This window comes from Macrobrachium rosenbergii, chromosome 43 (assembly GCF_040412425.1).
Source record: "Macrobrachium rosenbergii isolate ZJJX-2024 chromosome 43, ASM4041242v1, whole genome shotgun sequence".
Taxonomy (NCBI): domain Eukaryota; kingdom Metazoa; phylum Arthropoda; class Malacostraca; order Decapoda; family Palaemonidae; genus Macrobrachium; species Macrobrachium rosenbergii.
This window is the reverse complement of record NC_089783.1, coordinates 27,331,625-27,341,624: the sequence shown is the minus strand read 5'-3', so window position 1 is coordinate 27,341,624 and position 10,000 is coordinate 27,331,625.

The window sequence follows — 10,000 nt, the reverse complement described above, 5'->3', positions numbered from 1 at the left end:
TTATCCTCTTTAATTTTTATCTTAGTAAAAATTAGATCATTTTTTATTTATGGATTCAAAACCACTTCTTCATTTGTAGAATTAACATAATTCTACAAAGATCGGACTTTATGCCCATCATCGTTTACATGAAAGCTCATTTTCCATTTCCACATTTCCCAACGAAAGAGTGATGGAAGCAGCCGATAATTCGGATACTAAGGAACGATAATCAGATGGCATTAATCAAAGTGATACGTGACATAACGATGAGGGATTGAGAAGAAGTGATGAACTCAGGAAGTGTTGTGGAAGAAAACAATGAATACAACCGTATGGCATACTGTAGATGATCATTTGTATTTAATTTAAAGTGGATATAACTTGATTAGATAAAGGAAGTATACTGTATCAAAAACTGGCAATTAAAACGAAGAGCTGAAGAAACCGTGATATTAAGTTTAAATGAGAATTGTCTATAATACTGCAAAATAATCTGAAATTGCAATAGGCTCAAGATAAATTAATCATCTTGGGAATTAGGAAACCTTACTTATATTTATGCACTATAACAAGGAAACAATTATCTTCATTCTTTTTTTTTTCAATCAGTTTTTTTATTATATTATTAATCTTTTTTCTTTTGTATTTTAAAACCGTGAATATCAACTCTCTAAGCAGATTTATGGGACGCACTTTCAAACCGAGCCAGCCGCCGAAACACCACGGCTCGTCCATAAAGCCGTCACAGAAATATAATTCTGATCGTTGTTTATGCATATCAACAAATTTCCAGGTGTCATTCGGTGGGTAGTGTCAATGAACTGTGCTCAGCTCGATGAAGTTTTATTTGTGGTTTAATCAGCAGTCGCCGTTGATGAAAGGGATTAATGAGTGAGTAAATTTAGCGCTATTATGCCAAATGGGCATTGGAAAAAGCTATGCTAGAAATTGCGTGCGTTAGATGATATGATGAATATAGTGCAGAAATCTAAATCATTTTATAAGCGTTTGTAATCAGATATCAAATATTCGTGGCCTCAATGGCTTAGCATGACAAAATTATGTGCTAAAATATTTCGACACGCCAAAAGGATGAAAATCAGTTATACCACACGCTTTCGCCAAATTAAAAGTAGTCTGAATTTAGAATGGAGAGCAGGAATTCCCAATACGTCGAAATGTGAGCCACCAAATCAAAAAGCAGTATCTCTTTATTCTTATTGTTCCCATTGGTTTCATTAATATTCAAATAACTGTATACAGACGGGTTAAAATTATATCACGTACTCGTGGTGTAATGGTTAAGATGAACGACTCATTTGATAGCACCTGAGTTCGATTCCCAAATAAGTCTGAACTCGGGCACGTCTCGATACTCCCATGACCCCTGTGCTTGGTTACTTGTTTTTTTTTTTTTTTTTTACCCTTCTTGGAAGCATACGCTGATTCCTACATCCCGAGGAAAGGGTACTTTGACACCTTAAGCCCTTACCCAGTTCCTCTCATTTTTGCTGCTTCTAACGTATTTGATACTTTGTTAAGCTGTTACTTTGTTTCGCCTTTCACATCAACATTGTAGCATCTGCAAGGAACCGTTCACAGAGGACCTTAGCGCCGATCTTGTCAATATGCGGTTATCTCCTTTGTAGTAAGACTTAAAGAGTATCTTTTGTCATCACCCTTGATTTCTCTTCAACAGATTTTGGTAAAGGGGTTTATTACCACGGACACTGCCTATTTGCCTTAATCCTCTCTGTGGACTTATTTTTGAATTTTTAGCTAACGAACTTTGTTGTTAAGGTGCAAATATCTGGCCCCTGCCATTTCTAGTGGTATCACTCAGGGGACTGATCTCTCACCTGCAATTTTCTCCTCTTTTGCATTGATGTTCGTCTTTATGCGTTGTTTTCCTAGTGAGTTGCCCTTTCATATCTCTTCTTTTGTCACCTAAATGCACCTGGTCTCTCTCTCTCTCTCTCTCTCTCTCTCTCTCTCTCTCTCTCTCTCTCTCTCTCTGTATATTTTCTCTGTTTAAGAGTACTTTTAATTGTGTATTCTATAACCTAGCCAAGCTCTGTGCCCTCACGACAAAGCGTCTGTTCGCCTTCTTGTCTCTTTTACCCCCATTTCTTCGCCTCTAGTGAAACTGTAATTCAATTTCTGGGCGTTCGCACTGCCTGTTGTGATATTTAGGAGTTACAATTTTTCTTTCAATATAGCGATTGCGGTGTTATTTTCACGTAGCAAATTTTATATCCTTTTTCTCACCTTGACGTGATCGAACCATTCTAGTTCGTCTGGTCATTGGTCAACACCTACCACTTTCCCAAAACCTCTTTTTCGCTATCCTTTTTCTGTTAATACCGTTGTGGCCGTTGTACGCTTGAGATGAAGATAACCACTCATTCACTCGGGTGATCTCATGTTACCTGTCAAGCCACCATTTCCCATACTTATTCTGTCAAAATAAAAAATGTCAGCATAATGTAAGATTTGGTGATTGCTTTGTTTCCCTCTACTCCTGAGGTTTTGTAATTCTCTACCTACTGTTGTTTTCCTTAAGAAATACAACCTTCCATCCTTTAAGAGTCGAGTCTTTTGTTACTTTATGGGTTATTCTCCTCTCTTTCCCTTCCTTATTTGACGTCGATGACCACTGCCATTACGATGCCAGTTTACCTGAGTGAATCAATCAATCAATCAGTACTGATCAATAGTGCGGTAGTCTTACTTGAAAAATTTGTATTTCCTATTTTTACTGTAATTGTGTCTGTGTACTTTTTTGCTTTTTTTTATTTTTTGCTTTCTTCCAAGTAACTACGTAAAAATTTTACCAAAAGTAATATGGTTAAGGAAAAGTTTGAGAAGTACACAGAAACTTATAATTTGAAGGAAAAATTACAAAGGAACAAACCATTAATCCAGCAACAATCTTTGTCAGATATACAGCCTACCAGTGGTTTCCTGGGATTCACGTTTTCTTTTCTTTTTTTAAGAAATACAACAGAAACACTTCACTCTGTTAAGTGGACGTTGCTCGCATTGGGTGTCCTTTCCCAATGGACACTGGAAAAGGGGAAAATGAAGGTTAATCGTGGTTAATCGTTTGTGTCCTTCCAAATTCTTCTGCTCGAAATATGTGTTGGCTGCCCATTTTTCGTTTTCCGTATTTCATGATTTTTCTCATGTCTTCAAGAACAAATCACATTGTTACGTACATATCTGTTCCTTTTCCCTCCTTTCTGTTCTTTGGATGGCTGCTCGAAATTCAGGTTTGTAATATCATTATTCCTGCAATAAATAGAAAACAAGTAAAAAATGCGCCGTAGTTTCTTCGGCCCAGTCTAGTTTTCTGTACAGCGTAGAATGCTGTATGAGCCGCGGCCCATGAAACTCTCAGCCACGACCCGGTGGTGGCCTGTCTTATAGCGATCCCAGACGCACGATCGTGGCTAACTTTAACCTTGAATAAAGTAAAAACTACTGAGGCTAGAGGGCTGCACTTTGGTATGTTTGATGATTCGACGATGGATGATCAACATACCAATTTGCTGCCCTCTAGCCTCAGTAGTTTTTAAAATCTGAGGGTGGACAGAAAAAGTGCGGACAGAAAAGTGCGGACGGACAGACAAAGCCATCTCAGTAGTTTCTTTTGCAGAAAGCTAAAATGCGCTTCATTTTATATACATTAGCCTTACTTCATCAAAGAGAAGTATTTGCCTTTTCAGCAATGAAAACCGTAAAATGCTTTTCATTTAAACTCTCACTTAATTTAGACATCACTAATTCATGAGACATATCTTTAGTTGCCTTACGAAAGTGTCCCTGTTTACTCTATTAAAAGAGGTAGAACAGTGAATTCCGACCTTCAATAAAACTTATGAACATTTTTGTTCCTTTCCAGACTCTCTGTAGCCTACCTGCAAAGTCTGAAATTGCAACTTCTATGGGTTTCTGGTGTTCCTAGGGAGAGAATATGGTTTATGTAAAAACAAAATGTGAATTCTGCAAGAAAATGTGGATGTGATTGTAATGAATGGTATTGAAAATTTCCAGAAAAATAATGATTGCAAACAAAAATAAGCCTTTAATGAATTCACTGAAGTTAGGCTTTACTATTTTTCATTGTAATTAGAGAAACATTAAAATAAATGAGTTATCTAGGGAATATGAAGTTGAATAAGTGTCATGGCATTCGATATGAGTTTCTTTTAGAAGTTGACGAACTAAATTTAATCTCAGCGGTTATCACAGAAAACTTAGTTGAGCTAAAGGAACTTTTCGTAACTCACGAACCAAGCATAGCTGAGCTCTATAATGAAAAGAAAAATTCAAAACTGAACTTAATCTTGTTAGAGATAACAAACACTTTGACCTCAGAAACTTTGAACCTGATTATGAGAAAGCGTTGGGCCAGTCGAATTCGATATTAGTTTGGATGCAGGACGAAATTGATTTGTTATGGATGAAGGCTTCAAGTTGATCGAATTTTAGTGTATGTGGCCGTAGATTTACTGCTTGATGATTATAGTGTTAGCATGGAAGTAGGAAAAAATGGTTGATATGGAGGCAGAGTCTGGGTTAATAGAACTTTTGGTATTAATGTCTTTATATTCAAAATTGCATTTCATGAACTTGAAGTTAATGTAGCATTGGGGCCAAGGAGAAAGTCTTGTTGTAATCGAATTATTGGGAGCTGTGGCTGCATTAGATATAAAGGCGAACTGAACTTCTTGTAAGAGTACAAGCAGGACCACATGAGCTTGATAAAAGCAAAATCTTTGATTTAATCGTATTGAGGTACTTCTGACGGCGGGTTCAAGGTTCGCAATACTTTGAAAGTAGTGTTCGACTCTTGTCAAACATTTCACTGAAGGTTTACTTTGTGTCCGAGTATTGTTGGTCAGGACTGATGAGAGTGGTGATAAATGGGCAGATTTATGATGCGAGCACTACATACCGATGAGAATGAAGCCTGAAACATTCTTAACACTGACCCACTTAATACTAACACATGACAGATGAAAATGTGAAATGGAGAATTTTGATGTGCATCCTGATAGAGATGTTGATGCTTAAAGAATTGAACAATGACAGCTTGTTGGAAAAGCAAATGCTGAGGCTGAGGATTTATTAAATGTTTTAGATGTTGTAGAAATTAAGTGTTGTTTGATAGTCATGCAGTGGACGCTGGAGAAGTAGAAAATGTAGCAGCGACTGACATTAGTATCATTTTGTGATGCCATTATTTAGTGGCAGATCGAGATGTGGAAAATGTGGAACTGAAATTCCAAATTGATGTGATTGGTGGGGTGTTCACCGGAATTAGAGTTGAGTGCTAAAGCCTGTCTGCATTATAGAGAAAATATTAGCATTTTTACTATTATTATTCAAAATGAACAAATGCAATTCTTAATGGATTAAAATCTACAGTTACACAAGGAAAACAATATTTTCGACAAGAGAAATTGTCCTGCTCATCATTAGCTTAGATGCAACGTAACTTCGACCCATCTTTCGATATAAATTGTTGATTCAAGTCTGATGACTGTACCTTTCTTAACTTTGATGAAGTAACAGAGGTCAAGCAAAATTTAAATCTACGACTTCTAAAGATTTTGTACAAGTACAATATTGCGTCTTCATGACGTGGAAACCAACTGACAAACGGCGGCGAAAGTTTCAGTTTTGCACCCATACTAAAAGAAGGGCTCAGAAAGCTCCGAGGACCGAAGTCTCTGGAGACAGAGGGTCAGAGACAAAGGACCTTTGCGGTGTTGTCGGAAAGGTTTGAAGGATGTGCAAGGGGGAGATGGGGTGATTTGCGCTCATACCATAAGCCTGAAAGCTTGATTATGACATAGCAGCAATAAACTGAAAATAATCTACATCTGTTCGTCGTGTTCGTCGGGTTCTGGTTAAGGAGAAAATATTTTTTTCGATATTTTTTGGTATTAGGGTCACAAATGAACATTATCAAAATAGATTTGCAGCTGTTTGGATGAACAAACATGTGTTGGACTGCCGCATGAACTTTTCATAACAGATTTACTTTGACGATAGAAAAACATCGTTGCTAGAGCGTCTACAACGAGCAGAATTTGAAATAAATTTTCACTGAGGACAGAAATGTTAATTAAATACTTCAGAATTGTTTTCCCGAAAATTGACGGTATTTTTACATAACTGGTTCCAAAGACTTATCGGAAAACATGCAGGTTTCATTCATATTTTCACGGGAAACCTTCAAGAAGTATATTAATTAATGGAGTATGATGGAAAAGTAATCTCGCTCCGAATTACCTGTTCTCTCTTTACATCACTTACAAGAATATTCCTTTCATAAATTTCCGCCCACCTTTTTTGTTGGGATTTTTATCTTCAACGCAGCTTCTTCTTTTTGGCCAAAAATTTATTTTGGTTTCTGTCATTTTTCATGCGTGTTCGATTTCTAGTACAATTTTCCTTGTTCAGTCTTTTCTTTTGCCTCTTTTCCTAGAAGCCATTTTTTTTATTGTGTTCTTTTCTTAGCTTCAGAGTTTCTCGTATTTCATAAATAATTTGGCGACATTTTTTTCCTTTCATCTTGTTATTATATCCTTTGAATTTTTCATTTCTTCTTAAACTTACTTGTGCTTCTCTTATATCCTTTTATTCAATTGAGCTCTTACTTGTTACCGTGCTTTTCGCTAATTCCCTCACAATTTCCTGGCTGTGATTGCATGAATTTTATCTTATTATTATTATTATTATTATTATTATTATTATTATTATTATTATTATTATTATTATTATTATTATTAATATTATTACTATTATTATTATTATTATTATTATTATTATTATTATTATTATTATTATTATTATTATTATTATTATTATTATTATTTATGCTTGCATGATTTATAATTACAATCCTATATGTACAATAGTACATACAGAAACTAGTTAATGTATATGTTCATTCATAACCAGTCAATACGTCTTTCTTTTCGAATTTTCGACGTTTTTCTTCCATTGTCACTTTATTATACTTATCTCGTTTTCTTCAGATGGTGTCATTTTTTCAGATTCAGTGTACCTAATTCCCCTTCATACTTTAACTCAATTTGATTTTTTTGTATTTCTTTCTTCCTATAGCTATGTTGCGTCTTCATTATTTTTTCTTGGCTTACTTTCGCCATCCACCATGTTTCCAGTTGCTTTTCTGTATATTAATGCATTTTTACTGTTCCTTTCGACTCTTTGATTTGTTTGTTTTTCCAGTTCCTTTCCGCATTTTATTTCACCTTCTCACCTTTTTGCCTCCTCTTGTGCAACCGAAAAGGGAAAGCGCAAACTATTCCTGTACAGCAAAACATAATCAAGTTCACAGAAATTTGATATTTTTCATTATAATTCCTTTTTATAGGAAAAAGCCCACACGGCTAAGCTACCTTGCATGATAAGAATATATTTATAGAATTTTAACAGCATACAATTATTTATAACAGTTGAAATGGAATAGACGTAGAACGGGGCTTTTCGCTGAGTAAAAAATCAGGACTGTATTAGTAATTCTAATATTACACGAAATGAAAAGAATTGTACTTCATACTCAAAGCTATAGAAAAGAATAAACATACTTACAGCTCCCTGGCTGGATAAGAAATGTGGGAATTTTGATTCAATTTGCTATTTATAAATATCACAAATGAATAAACAGTAAACTTGGCTGTGCTTTGCTTGATTAGAAATTGTACAACTTCAGTTGTACTTCTCGCGTTTTAACAGAATAATACAATTATCAGTAAGACAGAAATGAACAATTGACGTAGAACTAGAAGTGTCAGAACGACAGATATCAGACTGCAGAGATGCATTTCTTAAATCTGTTAAAGAAGAGAGAGAGAGAGAGAGAGAGAGAGAGAGAGAGAGAGAGAGAGAGAGAGAGAGAGAGATGCGAAACGTAAGCCGACATAAAAAAAAAAAAAAGAGACAAAAGAGCTGGTCCCTTACCACCCACTAAACACATCAATAGGCAAATCGAAGTAGAGAGAATAGGAACTGAAACTGAACGAAAGGAGAAAGGGAGAGGAGAGAAGAAAGGCAGGGTAGCGTAAAACATGGGAGAGAAAAAGCCACAGTAGATTAAGGAGATCAGGGGAAAAATTAAAGTGCTCTACATCCACTTTCCCGCCCTGGAAAGAGAGAGAGAGAGAGAGAGAGAGAGAGAGAGAGAGAGAGAGAGAGAGAACTTAAGAAGGCATAAAATCAAGAGAGAGGTAAACAGAAAGAGGGATACCACTCTGCAGTTTAAGACACTTTCCACCAGAAGTAGAGCAGGTCCCTCCTCTCTTCCAGTACGTGCTCGATTCAGGAGTTCAGTTTTCTTTGTGCTGCTTCAGGAAGGCATTAGCGTCGTTTGGTCAGCTTTTGTCACCAGCTTCCCTATGTGTCTTCTGCAGATAGTTTCCCTACAGCACCTCGTTCCTTTGCCAAATGGAAAATACATTGAAACATTTGAATCAGTATTACAGATTGGTGAGAGTTGAAACTTCACAATGTTGGTGGATAAACAACGAGATACCACATGAATGAAAATTTTTTTAATTTTGGCAGTCTTCATATTGCCCAATTGCCCAGATTTTCACTAGTAACTAATCATTCTAGAGTTTATGTTGGCGAAGTTATAAGCTCGACTATTAAAGTATACGGCCCTTGTAATCCGGGCTTTCTTATGTCATACTCAGAAGCCAACCAGTCGAGAAATAGGAATCTGTGTGATTCTTGGCTTCAAAGCAAATTTTACAGACTAGGAAAGACTATTATCCTGATCTTCACTCTTACATAAAAAAACAAAATCGCTAATGTCTTTCTGATGCAGAATAAAAATAACTGAACGACTGACTCAGGCGCGTATTGGAAGAAGGAGAGATTTGATTAACTTCTGGTGGAGAGTACCTTAAATAATAGAATAGTATCCATCTTTCTGTTATCTCTCTCTTGCCTTTATGCTCCTTCTCTCTCTCTCTCTCTCTCTCTCTCTCTCTCTCTCTCTCTCTCTCTCTCTCTCTCTCTCTCTCTCGATTTCTTTCTTCTGAAGTTGACTGTCTTAGAAGGACGGGAAAGACGGTATAAAGCACTACTTAAATTTCTCTGGTTATTTGAAATCACAATTTTAAAATATAGCTTCCATAAATCCAACTTCCGCTCTTTTTTCCTGTCTAGGGAATATCTGTAATACTTTCCTATTGGATGAGACACTCTAATTAGATCTTATCTCTTAGCTAAATCTTCTCTCAGCAATTTCATCACTTCGGATCATTCCTCCGCTCTTTTCAAATCCTCTGCAACTCCAAGTATTCCCTGTCAATATGGGCTGTTGGTTTCTTGTTTGCTAGCTAACCAGAAATATTTCATATCCACGCTCGATTACCAAGAAATTTTTGTTAATTCCCCACTTTATTTTGAGACTTTTCCCAGATCTTAATTTCAGCCTGTAAAATTGGGCATTGTGCTTCCATTACAGGAGCTTGAACTTAGGGCCACCACCCTGCGTCCCTCAGATTGATGTACAGCATGAAGCAAAATGCTGATGTATGAACTGGTCAACCAACTGAGCTGGAAAAGGGAGCCTCGCTGCCTCTCAGACAGGCTAACTGACCCGTCAAATACTAGCAGCCATTAGACCTAACTGATAGGTAAACTACAAACATTCTACAGCTGACTCTTCAGAGAAATACAAACTGTAATCGACTCGCCAGTATATAGCAACTCAAACTCGGAAAGCATAAAAAGCAGGTTAATGTAAAGCGTTACACTTTACAAAGAAAAAAAAAAATTATGTGCAAAAGAGCCGAACGTAAAGTTCGCCAAGAACCTTTTTAGGTTTGAGAAAGTTACATCAAAGACCGAGTGTCCGTATGGAGCACCTTTTTCGATGAGCCCCATTAACATATCAAAGGCTAAAATTTAATTCAGACCTCTATCTCGAAGCAAGGTACTGAACAGGGTGAGAAAAGTGATAGCATATTTA